This window comes from Bubalus kerabau, chromosome 3, assembly GCF_029407905.1.
Source record: "Bubalus kerabau isolate K-KA32 ecotype Philippines breed swamp buffalo chromosome 3, PCC_UOA_SB_1v2, whole genome shotgun sequence".
NCBI lineage: Eukaryota > Metazoa > Chordata > Mammalia > Artiodactyla > Bovidae > Bubalus > Bubalus kerabau.
In genome coordinates, this window is record NC_073626.1 from 130162494 (window position 1) to 130183312 (window position 20819).

Sequence of the window (20819 nt, forward strand, 5' to 3'; positions counted from 1 at the left end):
TCAAAGAAAATCAGTTTTTCAAAGTGTTCAACAAATGTAGGGCCAGAGAACCTTACCTCCTGAGGCCTTTAGAAAATTATCATTATTGTAAACAAGGCTTGCAAATAGGAATATATTGAAAATTATTCCTACAAAAGCAAGGAGGGACACGAACAAATTAAATGATGAAGGTTCAATTATGTACAAAATTTGAATTTTAAAAATCTATAATTGCGTATTGAATAGCTTGACTTCTGGGAAGAATGTTTTGATGCAGCTTCTAATTTTAATTAGGTAAATTCATATTCTGTATGAGAAGGGAGTGAAACTGAGAAAACCTATGATATCACATAATCTAAATCTGATAAAACATTCAAGAGAACCATAGAAACAATTTATTTGACAAGTTTTGCTATATAAACTGAAGATACTGTGAAAGAAGGCAAAAACATACATATATAAATTATTGGAACTGACTATTTGTAAATATTTTTATTAAAAAAACCTATAGGATTGAGAATATCCTTCATTTAGCAAGTTTGTTCTGAATGTACCAGAAACCTCAGCACATATAGAGAATGTTCACAGTTACAAATATTATAGCCTGTTAAAGAATCCATTGAATATGTCAACAAATATTAAAATTTTTCTTTATTCTTGAAAATAATCTCTCTTCTGGTATAATAAGGTATTCAGGCTTTCTTCTAATGTAGACCATTTACGATGTTGTCACTTGCTCTATTGTACTCAATATAACACATATTAAATGAGTATTTCTCCATCTGCAGTGTTAGATCACTTTGTTAGGATAGATTCCAAACAGTGGAATTTCTGAAATCTTACCATACGAACATTTTTAAACTAAATTTCACTGAAGTATTTGACTGATTATATGTTCTCTAAATATCAGGACATAATAGTAATAAAAGTCCAATGCATAATTTAAAGAAAATGAAATTATTTAAAGTAGGTTTTAAGAAACTAAAAAAACTATTGATAACACTTTGTAGAAAGACAATGTTAAGCTCACAATGTGAATGGTACTTGTTGAAAATTATTTTAAAATAATTAGACTTTTTGGTCAATCAATAATATTTTTAAATCTGGGAGACTTATGGGGTTTGCCTTGCTCTGGGGCATTTTAAGTGAGCCACAGAACTTGTCCTAAAGGAATTTTCTGGTAGTGGCTGAAACGCAAATAGCAGATAATTATTACAAACATTTTCCATTGTTAAAGTGGAGCCCCTGAGGGCAGTGGGCACAAAGACTGGGGTTAGTAATGTGTCATGCACCGGGCAAATTTGATAAGAAACCTGAAAGGAGCTGAGTTTGGGAGGCTGAGCTGTCTGACAGCAGAGAATAAAAGGAAATGTCATGAACAGAGTCCTCAGATTAGGAAAACCATGATATATCAGAGGGACAAAGAAGGCAATTGTGAAGTTGATTCTAATATTCTCAGGGATGGAAGAGAAGATGGTGTGGGACAGGGGAAGGGTGCGCATGATTAAACTGGGATAGGTCTTATTTGTCTTGCTGTGGATGCTCACTATATTAACTCACACTTTTGTAGCTTAGACTGCCACTAATGCTACTATTCCACATACTATATTTTCTGTAGGACAAGTAGAATGCTAATCTCCAGTGACACAGTGTCTGGCAGAATGGATAAGCACAATAGTAATTAACAAGTTAAATAGTAGGATAAAATCAAACAATGAAAAGTGTTTTGAAAACAGGATAGAATTTTAAAGAATGTTTGGGCTCGTGTTAGATTTGGAAATAATCTCAATTAAGAGATCAGAAAATTCCCCTCTGAAAAGATGCTATGTGGACTATAACATACTGCTAAGAAGGTTTTAGACATCTTTAGTACCAGAGAAAAATCATTGCAGGCCGCAGGAATGACAAATGACAAGTACAAATGCCCTGGGCATGGCATGTTGTTTGAAGGACTGAAAGAAAGTCAGTGACTGAAGTCCAGGAACAAAATAAAAATGGAGATATAAGATTGGGATATAAAGAAAGAGGATAAAATGCCTCTAGAACTTATAGATCTTGGGTCAGCATTTGAATCTTATGCTAAGGGCTATGGACATGTACTGGAATTTTCTAGAGTAAAGTGTTGTGATCTTGACAGCCTATTCATTTTTCTCTAAGAGAAAAAAGAACCTCACTCATACTGTGCCTCTGATGTAGCTAAGTGTATATGCCACAGTTATGTGTCTCAGAGTGATACATTCCTTGACTATATTGAATTTGAAGTCTGAGCTTCTCAGAAAGCCAGAGAATTGAACATGGTCCTCAATTTCTTATTTATTTCCAGTAGTTGTGCAGATCATTCTGGATTGCTTTTTATTGAGAAGAATGCGATTCTCTGTCGAGTTTCCATCTCAGGTGCTCATCCCAGGCCAAGGTGTGGGTGAGTCATTGAGATGGGACCCATGGTAAAGTGTAGAGGGAGGATGCAGGTCTACCATGCAAGGACTCGACTTCAGCCTTGTAAACTTCAGTGCATAATAGAGTCTTTCTGACAATTTTTCTTCAAGTACATTATTATTTCAGAAATGAGTTCATTTTCCTTCTGATTGTCCGTATGGCAGTGGTTACTACTATTTTGATTTTGATTGATTTTGCCACAGCCTCTTTGGAGGAGGCAATCTTGTGCAGCAAGAAATGAGCAATTAAAGGAATCCTATAGGCAATCAAAAAGTAACTACAATTTGTGAATAATCCTCTCCTAAGTAGTATGTTGTTTGTAAATTCAAAACAGAAAAGTCTTTAAAAACTTTATCTGTTTGTATCCCACCTTTCCACCCTATTGTTGCTTTAGTCTATTCTCTTTCTGCCTTTTCTCCATGCTTGTTTTATATAGTTTTGTTTAGCATATAGGCTACTCTTCATTTGATTATAATGTTAGGGAACTTTTTTTTTTTTTACTGCACTGTGTGGCATGTTGGATCCTTGTTCCCCTACCAGGGATCAAACCTGTGCCTCCTGCAGCTGGAAGCTCAGAGTTCTAACCACTGGACCACTAAGGAAGTCCTAGGGCACATTTTTTTTTTTCATTCTATTTGTCAACATAGTGCTAGCTGGCCACAATAGAAAAATACCCTTGACATTTCAGTGATTTAATGCCACAAAGATTTATTTCTCAAGTCAGCTCACAAGGAATTAGGTGACCCTCCACCACCTTGTATGCCATTTGGAACAAGCATTCCATGTAGTTTCATTGGAAAAGAAAACAAAATGAGAAGGTATGCACATTGGTTCTTAGCTGGACAGAAATGGCACAAAATGGATATTCTAACAGTCCACTGGACAGATCTGGTGTCATGGATGAGGATAGTGAAGGACACAGACTGTGATGAACGCTGTCTCTGTCACCATCAGCCTTTCTGTCACCCCATATCTGCCACACCCACACACCCACACACACATAGTCTCACCTTCTCCTGACTCGCCACACACTGAAGTTAAACGGAAATCAAGCAGGGCCCTATGGGGCTCCCAGGAATAGAGGCCTTTGTCTCCCCACTTCTTGTAAGCAAGAATTCACCCTCCAAGACCTTCCTGGAGTTCCAAAGGGCAGATTTGAACAGTTGCTAATTAAAGGAGGAGCAGCCAAGAAAACCACCTGAAGCAAAATTAAAAGGACCAGAGATAGTCATCAAGATTAGGAAACCAACCATCTGAGATGAGATGATGAGAGTGCAGGTCTCTTGACAGAGACCCCACCTTTGAAACATTGTTATAAAACACTTCATCAAATCTTCCTGGATTGGAACAGATAGTTTTCCAAAGCAGAAGCTTGGTATATCTCCCTTTGTCTATCAAGGCATTAAAGCTGTCCTTTTCTACTTCACTCAAAACTCTGTCACTGAGATTTGATTCAGCATGGGTGTACAGAGACGCCAAGCTTTCACCAACAGCACTCCTCCTGTAGAAAGGTATTCCCAAATCTTAACCAGTCATTGCATCTACTTCAAAGTCCCACTGTGTGGTAGCATCTCCATAAAGTCTGGATGTGGTTTCTCTTGGTATAAATATCTCAAATTAAAAAATAATGAAAGTTTCATCTCCTCTCTGCATTATCCTCCCCAACCCCAAACACATATACATCCAATATGCAAAGGCAAGACAGTAACAAAATAACCACAACAGGCACTGCCATTCAGAGAGGGAAAGCGTAGCATGCATGCCTGCATGCTCAGTTGTGTCCGACTCTTTGTGATCCCATAAACCGTAGCCAGCCAGGCTCCTCTCTCCATGGAATTTTCCAGGCAAGAATAGTGGAACGAGTTGCCATTTCCTACCCCTGGTGATCTTCCCAACCCAGGGATCAAAGCCATGTGTCTTGTATCTGCTGCATTGACAGGCAGATTCTTTACCACTGGCATTACCCAGGAAGCCCCGGGAAAGGGTAGGGGAGATGACAGATCCCACACAGTCACTGACTTGATGCCACTCTGCAATCCTGTTTAGCAAATGCTGCAGATCCTCTTACCCTTGAGGGTAGGGGCTTGATTTGCTCCCTGAAGGCACCTCCTTTATGGTCTTCAGGGCTCTTAGACTCTTCTCTGGAAGGTTCTTCTTTTACTATGATCTTCCCTAACATCAGAGGATATGAACATCAGGGGAAATACCCATGTTGGGGTCTACCCAGCTTTCTTATCTCACCTCCAGTTCACGGAAATTTGGGGCTAAAAGGACTGTTTTAAGGAACAAATATTTAAACGGCATGACATTTTTGCTCCAAATCCATGATACATTTATGTTTACATATTTACCAGTTCAGTTCAGTTACTCAGTTGTGTCCGACTCTTTGCGATCCCATGGACAGCAGCACACCAGACCTCGCTGTCCATCACCAACTCCCAGAGTTTACCCAAACTCATATCTATTGAGTCGGTGATGTCATCCAACCATCTCATCCTCTGTCATCCCATTCTCCTCCCTCCTTCAATCCTTCCCAGCATCAGGGTCTTTTCAAATGAGTCAGTTCTTCCCATCAGGTGGCCAAAGTATTGGAGTTTCAGCATCAGTTTTTCCAATGAATACTCAGGACTGATTTCCTTTAGGATGGACTGGTTGGATCTTCTTGCTGTCCAAGGGACTCTCAATAGTCTTCTCCAACACCACAGTTCAAAAGCATCAATTCTTTGGCGCTCAGCTTTCTTTATAGTCCAACTCTTACATCCATACATGACTCCTGGAAAAACAACAGCCTTGACTAGATGGACATTTGTTGGCAAAGTAATGTCTCTGCTTTTTAATATGCTGTCTAGGTTGGTCATAACTGTTCTTCCAAGGAGCAAGTATCTTTTAATTTCATGACTTCAGTCACCATCTGCACTGATATTACATATGTATATTTGCCTCAAAAACTAGAGGATTTCTTACCAATGTATTTCCACTTAGTTCTGTGTGGCAGTAACCATACCACTCAAAGTTTTTTCCAAAATGTTTATCTTCGTTCTCATCAGTCTTATTCTCCAACCCTTTCTCTTGCAACACCATAGCAAATACCTATTTGGAAAAAACACATTAAAATGGTACATCTTTAATTTGATCTTTGCCTTGGGTTGCATTATCTAACTCAGAGGACTTACCAGACCTTGGTTGCTCAAAGTCTTTTGTGTTTCTAGGAGCACACAGTTTTGTTTTATTTTTACTTTTTTTTTCCCAATGCTGAAGACCTCAAATTTCTCTAAGCTCTCAAATCCTTGTGTTTCTGCATGTCAACTGGTGGATCCTTTCCTGAGCTCATCTCTTTCTTCTAAAGTTCAACAAACACAGCCAATACACACCTCTCACATTCTGATTTCCAGCTTCTTCCCTTCAGTTCACTGTGCATATGGTTTGCCCTCCAAGTTAATGATATCACTAAATGTTTCATGGTGGCCAAACATAGATTCCCCTCTCTCCTACTTCCAATATCAGACTCTATCCCATCCCAGCAAAGAACCACTAAACCTAGCCAACAACATACAATTATTACTTAAACTTCTTTCTCATTATTTCCTTATTTGTTTATTTATGCACAAGCTCTCCACTTCATCTAAGTAATTACTAATACTAACTGCTCACAAAAGACATGCCTGTGAAATTTCAATGTAAAATTCAGCCTTGTGTGAGTACTAAGTCCTTCAGTCATGCTCAGCTCTTTGAGACCCTATGGAGTATAGCCTGCCAGACCTCCTCTGTCCATGCGATTCTCCAGGCAAGAATACTGGAGTACGTTGCCATGCCCTCCTCCAGGGGATCTTCTCAACCCAGGGATTGAACTCAACGTCTCCTATGTCTTCTGAAGGTGGGTTCTTTACCACTAGCACCAACTGGGAAGCCCACAACCTTGTGTTTCTCACACTATATATAGTTGGGTGTGGATGGGGCAGATTTCCCTCATCTTCCACCTTTGCCACCTGGATGAATGGCCTCCCTGGTGGCTCAGACAGTAAGGAATCCTCCTGCAATGTGAGAGACCAGGGTTTGACCCTTGGGAAGAAATGGCAAGGAGAAAGAAATGGCAATCTACTCCAGTATTCTTTCCTAGAGAATCCCATGGACAGAGGAGCCTGGAGGGCCCTAGTCCCTGGGGTCACAAAAAGTCAAATGTGACTGAGAGACTAACACTCTTTCCACTGGCCTCTATCTTGGTCCATGAATGAAACACATCACTTCCAGATATGTCTTGTTTATTGGAACTAGTTTGATGGCCTTAGTTTAAATTCAAGGGTGTCTGGGTAATTTAGGGGAATGTATGTTATACATGGTGAGCATTAACCCCCTGTGCCACATTATTTGCAAATCAGTTTACTCTTTCAAAACTGCTTTCACATCCATGATTAAATGTTAATTTCAACTTTCTCTGAGAAGTGAGGCATCAAAATCATAATTCATTCTGGCTTTATGCTTGAGAAATGTGAAACAATAATTAATATCAAGGCTGCAAAGAACAAAGAGCTGGGGGTCTTAGGAATTGCAATTTGGGAAACACAGTCAGGTAAAACAAAACAAAACAAAATATTTCAGGAAAGAGAAAAGAGTCAGGGGCTTAAAAAAGCAAAGATTTTATACAGGGTTGTTAAAGTCTCAAGAATTATGATTGGCTCTGATACAAAAAGTAAATATTTCCTTAAGGGATAGACCATCACAAGTTATTTAGAATAAGGGACTGGTAAGTATCTTGAGTTTCTAGGACATGTGCAGCTGTTTGGGATGTTTGCATTAAGACAATGTGTGTGTGCGTGCTCAGCCGTGTTCAACTCTTTGTTACCCCATGGATTGTAGCCCACCAGGCTCCTCTGTCCATGGGATTTCCCAGACAAGAATACTGGAGTGGGTTGCTATTTCACATCAGGGATTGAACCCATGTCTTTTGCATCTCCTGCATTACCACGGTACCACATGGGAAGCCCCTGCGTTAAGATAATAAGTGGTCAAAAGTTCAGATTCTATCCGGGCTGAGATGAGCATAAATCACACTTCCTCTATGGCTTCCTAACTGAGCTCCTACTGAGCTCTGTTAGCAATACCTACTCCATTCAGATTTTCCTTGCACAGAATAGCCTCATCATATACACCTGGTTTTCATAGCACTAATTTTTGTAGTATTTTATTTTACACACACAAATTGTTTTCTTGTTCTCCAAATGATATCACTGGGCCCAAATATTCTTGCAGTGATAAAGATAGATAACTACAAGAAAGACAGATCATTACAACAAAGAGTTACAAATGTGAAGTGATCCAATAGCAGAATCCCCCTGCCTAGTCTGTGGGCTAGAAAGGATCTCCTAGAACAAGAAATATTCAGGCTGATATGTTAGCAATGGGTGGGAATGATCCATGTGGAGAGAGAAGAGGAGACTGGGACAGTCAGAGCAGAGATCAGAGGAGGCAAGGGGGAAGGAGCATTAACAGTAAGTTCTCTACAGACAAACATTCAAAGATGTGACCATGCACTCACATGTCAAATCACGTACGTTAGTTCACGTCTGGCGTACATTGTCACATGTGTGCATCCTCTACAAGTAGTTGTGCTTTTGTGTACTTTACTGTACAGTACTGTGTAGAGTACAGTAACACAGCATCTTTATTTCAAGCCCAGGATGTCTGGAAGCAAGTGTAAAAGCACCAGTTGCATAGCTGATACTACTATACCTTTTAAGGTACTGAGATCAAATTGCCAACATCTGCTGGATCATGGAAAAATCGAGAGAGTTCCAGAAAAACATCTATTTCTGCTTTATTGACTATGCCAAAGCCTTTGACTGTGTGGATCACAATAAACTGTGGAAAATTCTGAAAGAGATGGGAATACCAGACCACCTGATCTGCCTCTTGAGAAACCTATATGCAGGTCAGGAAGCAACAGTTAGAACTGGACAAGGAACAACAGACTGGTTCCAAATAGGAAAAGGAGTACATCAAGGCTGTATATTGTCACCCTGCTTATTTAACTTATATGCAGAGTACATCATGAGAAACGCTGGACTGGAAGAAACACAAGCTGGAATCAAGATTGCCAGGAGAAATATCAACAACCTCAGAAATGCAGATGACACCACCCTTATGGCAGAAAGTGAAGAGGAACCGAAAAGCCTCTTGATGAAAGTGAAAAAGGAGAGTGAAAAAGTTGGCTTAAAGCTCAACATTCAGAAAACGAAGATCATGGCATCCGGTCCCATCACTTCATGGGAAATAGATGGGGAAACAGTGGAAACAGTGTCAGACTTTATTTTTCTGGGCTCCAAAATCACTGAAGATGGTGACTGTAGCCCTGAAATTAAAAGACGCTTACTCCTTGGAAGGAAAGTTATGACCAACCTAGATAGCATATTCAAAAGCAGAGACATTACTTTGCCAACAAAAGTCCGTCTACTCAAGGCTATGGTTTTTCCTGTGGTCATGTATGGATGTGCGAGTTGGACTGTGAAGAAGGCTGAGTGCCGAAGAATCGATGCTTTTGAACTGTGGTGTTGGAGAAGACTCTTGAGAGTCCCTTGGACTGCAAGGAGATCCAACCAGTCCATTCTGAAGGAGATCAGCCCTGGGTGTTCTTTGGAGGGAATGATGCTGAAGCTGAAACTCCAGTACTTTGGCCACCTCATGCAACGAGTTGACTCATTGGAAAAGACTCTGATGCTGGGAGGGATTGGGGGCAGGAGGAGAAGGGGAGGACAGAGGATGAGATGGCTGGATGGCATCACTGACTCGATGGACGTGAGTCTCAGTGAACTCCGGGAGTTGGTGATGGACAGGGAGGCCTGACGTGCTGCAATTCATGGGGTTGCGAAGAGTTGGACATGACTGAGCGACTGAACTGAACTATAAGATAAAACTTGTTTTCTTTATTTTTTGTGTTTGTGTGTGTGTGTATATTATTTGTATGAAAAGTATTATAGTATTATAAACTATAGTATTATAAAGTATTATAAACCTATTACAGTACAGTACTATATAGCCAAGTGTGTTAGTCGGGTATCTAGGCTAACTTTGTTGGACTTACAAAAAAATTGGACTTAGAAACAAGATCTCAGAATCAAACTCATTCATACGTAGGGGACTTACTATATAGTGAAAGAAGGTCAGGAGGGCTGCAAGCTGAATGCAGAGGAGGCGAGAGTGGGAAGGGAAGATGAGCAGACAGCAGATAGGCCACATGAAGGACTTCGAATTCATCCTGAAGACCGAAGATTCAATTTAACTACTGCCAGGAACTCCCCTGCCTTCTTTCAACGCACTGACTGCTGCCAGGACTTACAAACACATTTGGCCTGAGGGCAGACAGCAGCTCTCTGTAGGCAGGTTCTCCAGCTGTTTCTATAAAGGTGATCAGAGGGCCAAAGGGCTTGACTCTCCTGCAGTCTTAACCTGGAAAAACTGGAGGCAAGTGTACTTAACCATCAGATTGAGGTACAGGACTTAGGAATCCAGGAGTTCTAGCCGGAACAGATTTTTGCTTTGAAGACATATGTACCTTCAAATACAAATATCTTTGTACAGGGTGAAAAATGAAAAATAAAAGAAAAAAATTGCATTTTTCTCAACAAAATGAGCTACTCTGGAAAAGTTGTATTATCTAAGGGCACACTTGTTTCTTCTCCAGGTTGTGATTTAGCAATCATGTGATTAGGCTCTGCTTGTTTTACAAGGACATCAGTTTGTAATCACCACAACCACGAGCTCTTTTGCCCTGATGATGGACTAGGTAACACTTGCAATTGATAGTCTCTGAATCTTTATTTTCTTTTCAGAAGCACTATGTAATCTCCAAAATCCAGACAGCCTGTGTTTGCTAAATAAAGTACAGAATCGATCACCCTCTTAAACTCTCATGCCTTTTGCAATTTGTGTACTAACATTGCTCTGTTCATTTTGCCCTCATCTGTCACACTTGATTTCTAGTCTTTATCCTCTCTTCATATAGATCCTGGATATTTGAAAGGAAATCATTAATGAAAGATTTATGTATAGTGTGGTGTCATTGGCTCTCCTCCTATAATTAAGTTTTATTCATATTATTTTGGAAAAAAGATCTTTTCTTATTGCATAATAATAATTGCCTTATTAGATTATACCACTTAGCTTGGCTTACTACCTTTGGTTCTGCCTGGCATACCCACACACTGCCTGGTGAATGTGAGCATCACACCCACTCATATCCCACTCATTGGGAGCATCCTCAAGCCTTAGTCTCAGGATTTTCTATTTGAACACCATTTTCCATCCCATCCTTGCTCACAGTAAGTTATCAAGCCTAGAGTGATGATCCTGACTTTTTTATTTTGTCTCTGATCTCTTTTGGGACTTATTTCGGAGATGACACCCACAAGAGGTGACTGCTTCAGGGAAAACTTTTGCTGAAGTAGACTACAGCAAGTCTTCTATATTTGAATGAGTTCTATTCCAACAGTGCTTTCATAAGTCCGATTTGTTCATAAGTCCAACAAAGTTAGCCTAGGTACCCAACTAACAGAATCAGCTATATAGTACAGTACTGTAATAGGTTTCTAGTACTTTTCATACACATTAAAAACAAACACAAAAGAATAAAGAAAATGTTTTAAATCTTACAGTGCAGTACCTTGAAAAGAACAGTGGTATGGTATACAACAGCTGGCATACAGGGGCTGGCATCAGGTGAACAGGCAAGAAGAATTACTGACTGGAAGAGGGAAGGGAGGTAAGAGATGGTAGAACCGAAGGGTCATCAGCGATAGGAGATGGAGGGCAAGCTGCAATTTCCCTCACACCTGACGCTGATGGCACAGACTCTGGTTGCTTACTGGATTCAATCTACCCTCTTGTAAAAGCAATCCAGTGATGTCTGAGTAGAACTGTATCAGCTATATCACTACTGCTTTTGAACCTGCTTCTGGACATCCTGGGCTTGAAGTAAAGATACTGAACTACTGTACTGTATATAGTATTGTACAATAAAGTGCATAAAAACATAACCACTTGTGAAGAATACACACACGTGACAATGAACATGAGACAAGTGAACTAATTTATATGATTGGACATGTGAACCCATGTTCACATCTTTGAAAGTTCACAACTTGAAGACTTGTATGTAGGAGACATACTGCATTTGCTCTTAAGGAAAATTAATAATAGTAAAAATTAAAATAATAATAAAGCATGGTTTATCTAGTCCTTTGCTCTGTTTTGCATTTAAATGCTCATTGTCTTAATGTGTTAATTCAATCCTTCTCTCCACCAAAGCAGTTCTAGGCAAGCTAAGTATGCTGGAAGAAATATTTAACTTAGAATATAGTTAACTCTAGCAAGTTCCTCCTTTGCCCTTTGAGAAACGTGCCTCGTCTCCAGATCTCTGGCCTCGATTGCATCTTCCAGTGCTTAGAGCTTCTGCCTAGGAATTGAATTATTTGTTGCTCTGTTTTGTTTTTTGCATCCTGATTCCATGTATTTGATCTCCTTCTACATAAAGGTATAGGTGTGCATGTGTGCTAAGTTGCTTTAGTCGTGCCCAACTCTGTGCAAAACTATGGACTGTAGCCCGACAGGCTTCTCTGTCCATGGGATTCTCCAGGCAAGAATATTGGAGTAGGTTGCCATGCCCTCCTCCAGGGGATCTTCCTGACCCAGGGATTGAACCCGCATCTCTTACATGTTCTGCGTTGGTAGGTGGGTTCTTTATCACTAGCACCACTTGGGAAGCCCCAAAAGTACACATACCGACCTATTTTTCCTCCTCTCAGTAAATATACCTTCTTGTATTAATTGCAGTTCACCATAAATTATGTTTTCTAGCAATTTCTCCTGTGTTGTTGAAATACCCTCCTTCCCTCTTGTGAATATTTGGGAAATCTGTTTTGTCATTGAGTTCAAGGCCTGCAGTGTCATGTACCAGCATGTGGGGAAGAGAGATACAGAGACCTAACATCACTTCCCAGAATCAACTCAAAGGGGCCAGTGCCTGTTTGGACACACAGCCAGATGGTCTGGAGGATATACATGTAAATCTATGCATTGAATCACAGCACACATTTTCTAAGTGGTGATTTTCAAAATTAGCTGGTTCCACATTGCAAACTCTTGTGCAGATGTTTGTGGCAGACAGATGAAGCAATTGTGCACCCACAACACAGTCTCAGGAATATCTGACCCTTCTTTAGAGGCTAAACATCAATCTTGCAGCTGTTGATGTAGGTCAAAATAATAAAGACAGGTGTTCAACTTAGAAACAATTGCCCAAAACTACTTTTGCCCATTTCTATAAAATATCAACATTTTAAAGTGAATTGTAGTCTTCAGCTTTCCATGGCACTAAATATGTGGGAGATCTGAAAGAAATTGAAAGTGGCTACATCTTCTTGGAACTCAATTGTTTTAGCATGAGGAGACATGACCTAACTCACATCTCCAGATCATCACCATCATTATCACCACCATCATCATCATCATCAACACCATCACCACAATCGTTATCACCAACACCACCATCACCATCAAATCACCACCACCATCACCGTCATCATCGCCATCATCAACCCCCTCCTCCTCATCCCCCTCTTCCTCATCCCCTCCTCCTCAACCTCATAACATCCATCTTCATAATGAGTTCTAGCTGCTCCAGAACTATGCTAAGTGTTGGGAATAATGGTCAATGAGAATGCTTGACCTCAGCAGAAGGACCAAGAAAGTCCTCTCTGAGGACTGGCAGAGTGGCGGCATTTAAGCCAAGTCTGACCTGTAAGAAGGAATAATCATGGAGAGAAAAATGGAAAAGCAGACCCAGAGACAGAACAGACTAAGTGAAATCACTACATTAAGAGGAGCTCATTAAAACTGCATTTGTTAGAGGAGTCAGGTAGGAAGCAGCCAGATCCTTCAGGTTCCTGATGGTCATGGTGAATTCTGAGAGAACTGGAGAGCTGTCAAAAGATGTTAAGTGGAGATCCCCCATTTAAAAACAACATTCTGGCTACAATGTGGAGAATAAATTGGCAGGAAGCAAGAATAATTATCAGAAAATAGAGAAGAAACTATTATCAATCAATAGTTTGCACTGGGACGACCCAGAGGGATGGTATGGGGAGGGAGGAGGGAGGAGGGTTCAGGATGGGGAACACATGTATACCTGTGGCGGATTCATTTTGATATTTGGCAAAACTAATACAATTATGTAAAGTTTAAAAATAAAATGAAATTAAAAAAAAAAGGGACTATGGCATCTCTTAGTTCATACCTTTAGATAAGAGTGCCCAGGGGTTTCCCTGGTGGCTCGGTGGTAAACAATCTGCCTGCCAATGCAGGAGACAATGGTTTGATCCCTGATCTGGGAAGATCCCACATGCCAAGAAGCAACTAAGCCCCTGTGCCACAGCTATTGAGCCTGTGCTCTAGAGCCTGGGAGCCACAACTACTGAGCCCACATACCACAACTACTTAAGCATGGGTGCCCTAGAACTTGTGCTCCACCACAAGTGAAATCCCAGTAATGAGAAGCCCACATACTGCATCTAGAGAGTAGGTTTTGCTTTCTGCAAGTAAAGAAAAGCCCTCACAGCAATGAAGACCCAGCACAGCCAAAAATAAATAAAATTATGTATAAAAAAGAATATTCAAACACAACTTGCTTTCTGTATTTCCAAAGGTATTAATGTGTCCCAAGTGTTTTTTGAAGATGACTTCAGCCATTCATTCACTCATTCAACTTTCCCTTTGTTTTACACTGACTCCATGTAAGGCACCGGGGTTCATGGAGGGAAAGGACAACCCTAGCTTCCAAGGAGCCCTCTGGGAGAGGCAGACAAATGAACTAAAGGCAGATGGAGTGGGCAGTAAACAAGAGTTATGCTAAAATGGGCGCCTAACCCGGGTAAGGGCTTCCCTGGTGGTTCAGCTGGTAAAGAATCCGCTTGCAATGCAGGAAATCTGGGTTTGATCCCTGTGTTGGGAAGATCCCCTGAAGAAGGGAAAGGGTACCTATTGCAGTACTCTGGTCTGGAGACTTCCAGGGACTATAGTCTGTGGGGTCACAAAGAGTTGGACATGACTGAGCAACTTTCACTTTTTCACTTTCAACTCGGGTACAGCTCCAGAAAGATAGAATTCTAGGTGCATAGAGTTAAAGAAAGAATCAAAATTAGCCAGAAGTCATTGACTGTTTTCTGTAAGTTGTTAGTTAGGGGCTTAGGAGACTTGTAGACAAAGCTCCCAAACACTATTTTTATAAATTGTATCATCTTTTGGGATTTTAAAAAAGAGATATATTTTTATCTGTGTTCCATAGCGTTTATTATATAATTGCCTACACATGTACTTGCTGGAGGTTCCTACATACTCTTTTAATCAGGCCTCATTTTTGTTTTTACTCAAATGCATTTTTCACTCCCCTGCAGTGCCTCCTCTTTCTTGTACTTAGCTCTGTCTTTTTAATACTTTTTATTAGTCAGACAACAAGAGATTGAATTAGACAGAACCTCAACTCCAATCATTTAATGAAAGATGAAACATGATTGATTTATCCAGCTGATAATTTCAAACTACACCAGTTCCAGGTAACCTTGGATACAGAAATTAGAATGTGACCTGGAGTAGTGATGTGGATGGAACTAGAGTCTGTCATACAGAATAAAGTAAGCCATAAAGAGAAAAACAAATACGGTATATTAACACATACATGTGGAATCTAGAACAGTGACACAAATGAACCTATTTGCAAGGCAGGAATAGAGATGCAGAGGTAGAGAAAGGACATGTGGGCACAGAAGAGGAAGGAGAAGGTGGGATGAATTTGGAAATTAGAATTGACATTTATACACTACCGTGTGTAAAACAGATAGCCAACAGGAAGCTGCTCTATAGCACACAGAGCTCAACTCTGTGCTATGTGATAACTTAGAGGGGTAGGATGGTGAGTGGGAGGGAGGCTCAATAGAGAGGAGATATATGTATACATATAGTTGATTCACTTTGTTGTGTATAGCAGAAACTAACACAACATTGTCAAGCAATTATACTCCAATAAAAAATAAAATGTTCTAGAGGCTTTTTCTCTCCCACTACCTCACTCTTAGTCACTTTTTTACCTCCCACTACTGTGACCTTTCCATATAGAGACAAGTTAGCCACAAGCAATCCCAAGAAAACAGCCTGGCAGTGTGTCAAACAGAAGAGAAAGTAATATTTCCTTTCCCAGTGGGTTGGACCAAAGTCCAGAACCAAGCTCCATATGGTGACATCTTGGTTGAAGAATTCTTGATAGCCTGGAATATGACCTATGTTGTCTGGCCAATTGACAGCCATATGAGCATCTCTGGTAGAGGACGAGTGTGGGTGGCATCATCTCCAAATACAGCAAGTGGGCTAACAGTGCAGGTTCTGCAGGAGAATACTGCAGTGTCTCCACCAGAACAGGCAGTGACACAGACAGCATCTGCTACCCTCCTCCCAGGACACAGTTGCTCACTCTGGTCGCCTACCTTTGCTCCCTGGTTCTCATCAGCCTTTTCCTCCAGTGGCAGGGATCAAAAGGCTCTGTTCATGGACATCGCCCACATGTGTTATGTCTAGAACCCATCTTGCTGGGCATTGATTCCTCATTTGATTTTTCTCACCAAGGTTTTATCTTGAACCTAAAATCTGTAGACTTAGGGTTTTGGGCTTGGAATTATGTGTATGTGTGTGTGTGTGTGTGTGTGTGTGTTAATCCCAAACTGCTAATTTATCACTTCCCGAACATTTCCCCTTTGGTAACCTTAAGTTAGATTTTGAGATCTATAATTCTGTTTTTACTTTGTAAATAAGTTCATTTGTATCAGCTTTAAATTAGTTTCTACATATAAATGATATCATAAGGTATTTGTCATTGTCTGACTTACTTCACTTAGAATGATATTCCCTAGATCTATCCATGTTGCTGCAAATGACATTATTTTGTTCTTTTCTATGGCTGAGTAATATCCCATTGTGTATATATTCCACATATTCATTACCTGTTGTTCTGTTGATGGATATGTAGGTTGATTCTGTATCCTGGCTATTGTAAATAGTGCTGCAATTATCATTGGGGTGCATTTACCTTTTCAATTATGATTTTCCCTAGATATATGCCCAGGAGTAGGATTACTGGATCATACGGTAGTTCAATATTTAGTTTTTTAAGGATCCTCCTTGTTCTCTGGGGCTTCCCTTGTGACTCTGCCAGTAAAGAATCCGCCTGCAATGCAGGAGACCTAGGTTCTCTCCTGAGGACAGATTGGGAAGGCTGGGAAGGTTGGGAAGATCCTCTGGAGAAGGGAAAGACTACTCACTCCGGTATTCTGGCCTGGAGAATTCCATGGGGTCCCAAAAAGTTGGACATGACTGAGTGACTTTCTCTTTCACTTTCACACTGTTCTCCATAATGGCTGCACCAATTTACATTCCCAGCAACACTGTAAGAGGGTTCCCTTTTCTCCACACCCTCTCCAGCATTTATTGTTTGTAGATGTTTTTCTTAGTTTCATAAGTACTTCACTGTTTCCCCATTGGTCTTCCAGAGCTTTAGTAGTATTTTCCTCTGAAAACTGGGAAGTGATTAAAAGTGCAGGATTTCTAGGCCTACTGAATCAGAACCTGCAGTATACAACGAGGCTGCCAGGTGATTTTTAAGCACTTTACAGTTGGATAAACACTGTTTTTAAATTTTTAGTCTCAAGTATGCTAGGCTTCAGAACATAAAAAGAGATTCAAGACTCTACATTTGCCCAAAGTGTTAATGGAGCAGAAGTATTTAACAAGTTCTCTGCACAGCAAGTTAAGTTACAAGGGAGAAACACTGGACCTACATGAATATCCTCTCCCTACATGAAAACTCTCCCTTCGTTGCCAATATTGGAAGACTTCAGAAAGGAAAGTGATATTTTCTCACAAATAGGTAGATGTGAGATTAATGCCCCCATAAGCCTAACAATCAGTCTTGGACACTTACACACAGTCTGACTCCTCTCCAATCCTTTCCCCAGCCTCTGCCCAAGTTTCTAAAATTATCTTTTATTACCTGCTCAGCTAGTGGGCTGCAGTATTCTATTTCCATTTCCCCTGACACGGAGAGCAAATCCCAAAGTTGCTAACTAAAATCAAACCAGATGTGTAAAGAATTTTATTGGCTATTTTATGTAACAGCTTGAATTATCAGAAGGCTTAAAGTAAATTCATGAAAAATTAAAAGCATGGGAGATTTAAGCCAGAAACTATTTAAACAGGCTTAAAATGTTACCACAGGAAAAGAACAGGATCAGTGTGTTTGAGTGTAAAAGTAAGAAGTTAAGCTGAATCAGGGAGAGAAACCCTGCCTCTTGACCTATAGATTTATCTCTTGAATGAAGTTTCAGCTTTTTTCCTCTTTGGGGAATTAAAGATGAACTAATATATAAATATAAAAGCACTGAATTGGCAAACTTCCTGCACAGTGTGCTGAAAAAAAATCATTTTGTAGAGTTGTATAATTTGAAAACAGAGACTGTGAAGTGGGGAAAAAGCCCATGTCTATGGATGAGATTGAGTTGGCTTCAAATCCTATGAAGCATGCACTCAGGCAAATGCTTCAACTCTCAGAGTTGGATTCCTTAACTATAAAATAAAAAGAGTAATAAAACACATAAAAAGATTAAATGAGATTATTGACTTACAGAGCTCAGCATATATTACAGATATTCAGTAAAAGGGAACTAGTGAATGAGGTTGAAAAGTTGATAGAGAAGTTGCAACAGGAGGAGCGTGATGCTGGAGAACAATCGTCAATCCACTTGAAAGAAAATCACTTCTATTTTCATGTTTGAGACTCACAGGCAACCTTTGGAGTAGGGAAGATAGACATTGGTTCAGGTTATTAGGTGGGTTGAAACACAAGGAATGATGACAGGCATCACTTACTCTGACGTGGCAGAGTCAGTGTTGGACCCCAGCTTCCAGATGTTGATGGTCCAGGGCTATCAACCACAGCTGTTCCTTCCTCAGATTTCAGCTACTCTGCATCTTCATCCACAAAGACTATGTCCTGTGGCCCCTTCTCCTTGCCAACCATGTTTCTTACCAAGATAGTTGAAAGATGGAAGGAAAAAGGTCCTCCACATGAAATCGATAGAAGGCTGGCTCCACAAGACAGGCATTCTTTTCTTTTCTTTTTTTTTTCCTTTTTTTTTATTTTATTTTATTTTATTTTTAAACTTTACATAACTGTATTAGTTTTGCCAAATATCAAAATGAATCCGCCACAGGTTTACATGTGTTCCCCATCCTGAACCCTCCTCCCTCCTCCCTCCCCATTCCATCCCTCTGGGTCGTCCCAGTGCACCAGCCCCAAGCATCCAGTATCGTGCATCGAACCTGGACTGGCAACTCGTTTCATACATGATATTTTACATGTTTCAATGCCATTCTCCCAAATCTTCCCACCCTCTCCCTCTCCCACAGAGTCCATAAGACTGTTCTATACATCAGTGTCTCTTTTGCTGTCTCGTACACAGGGTTATTGTTACCATCTTTCTAAATTCCATATATATGCGTTAGTATACTGTATTGGTGTTTTTCTTTCTGGCTTACTTCACTCTGTATAATAGGCTCCAGTTTCATCCACCTCATTAGAACTGATTCAAATGTATTCTTTTTAATGGCTGAATAATACTCCATTGTGTATATGTACCACAGCTTTCTTATCCATTCATCTGCTGATGGACATCTAGGTTGCTTCCATGTCCTGGCTATCATAAACAGTGCTGCGATGAACATTGGGGTACACGTGTCTCTTTCCCTTCTGGTTTCCTCAGTGTGTAGGCATTCTTTTCTATTCCACAGATTTATCCCAAGTTCCTGAGACAGTGTCTCCCACATAGTAGACCTTGGATATACTTCTTGAGATAATCTCTAAGCACACATTACAAAGGAAAGGTGCGTAGCCTACACAGTCAGTTTGCTCTAGGTATTAACGCAAGCATATGTGGTCTATAATTTAAGATCCTTAAGTTACATTCCAGCAAATGTGTGTGTGTGTGATTGTGTACCCATGTGTTTCGGTGGGTGGAGAAGAGAGGTAGAAGGTGCCAAGTGATAAAGAAAACTTGCAAATATATGGAACCTCTTACTTAGAAGGTTGGTAAACTCTTTCCCATTATTGTCCCTTCAGAAGACAAGGTCAAAATTGGCTACAATCATAACTTCCTATTATCATTTAATTCCCTTCCTCCTTGGCCCCCTTTGCTGTCCTCAATCCCCTCCCTTAATGAGCCCTTGGAGTCAGTAAGAAAAGAAAACAGGTCTCATCAATTTCCCTAATGACTCTTTCAAAAAGCCTTTTTTTAGCCTTTTATTTTTAGATCTTTTCAAACAATGTCCCTATTAGAGGCGTCTCAAAGTTCCCATGGGATTTATGGAAACTTTCATTAAGAAAAATAGGTGATGATTTCAAGGACAATGTCACATATCATTAAAAGAGCTATTTTTTAAGTTATGGATAAGTAGACAAAGTTTCATCAAGCAGTTAACCAGATTCACAGTGGCAGTTTGTGGTTGGCAGGAGCAAGACTGACTGAGACAGGCTTATAATTGGAATCTGATACTTAACAGACCTCAGCCCTTATGCAGGTGCTTAAGTGCTCTGAGGATGAACCATCTCACTGACAGTTTCTTTGCTATTTTTCAAAATGTTGGATTACAATGACAGAATCTATAAATGAAACTCAGTATCTGTCCCTAGTAGTTTGAAAGGCATCCAGCAACCACTGAGTTTCTTCACTTTGATAATCATTGAGAACTTCAGGTCTTATTATTCCACTTCTTAGAGCCTCTTCAGATGGGCTTTCTTATTTTCTTATTTCTTAGACTATTATTATAAACTGTCATTGCTTTTATTTATATTTAATTGGAGGGTAATTGCTTTACAATAGTGTGTTAGATTCTGTCATACATCAACATAAATCAGCCAGAGGCATACATATATCCCCTCCATCTTGAGACTCCCACTTCTCACCCCATCACTCCCATCTAGGTAGTCACAGAGCACCAAGTTTGAGCTTTCGGCATCATATAGAAAATTCCCACTGGCTATCTATTTTACATATGGACACAGTGGGGCAAGGAGAGGGTAGGAAGAATAGAAGAGTAGCATTGAAACACATATATCACCATATGTCATTGTTATTTGCTGCCTGTATTAATCAGCTCAGTCAACCATTAACAAAATCCCAAAGACTGAGTAGCTTAAACAACAAAAATTTAATTTCCACAGTTCAAGTCTGAAAGTCCAAGATGAAGGAATCAGCCAGGCTGAAGTCCAAGACAAAGCAATCAGCCAATTCAGTTCCCAGTGAGGACCCTCTTTTTGG

At 40.1% G+C, this 20819-nt stretch overlaps 1 protein-coding gene across 2 annotated transcripts in view; it reads left to right on the forward strand.

Moving 5' to 3' along the window:
• The window catches only part of CNTNAP5 (contactin associated protein family member 5), a 1047625-nt gene that overhangs the window by 333878 nt on the left and 692928 nt on the right, over positions 1–20819 (forward strand). The gene's annotated exons all lie outside the window — the stretch shown is intronic.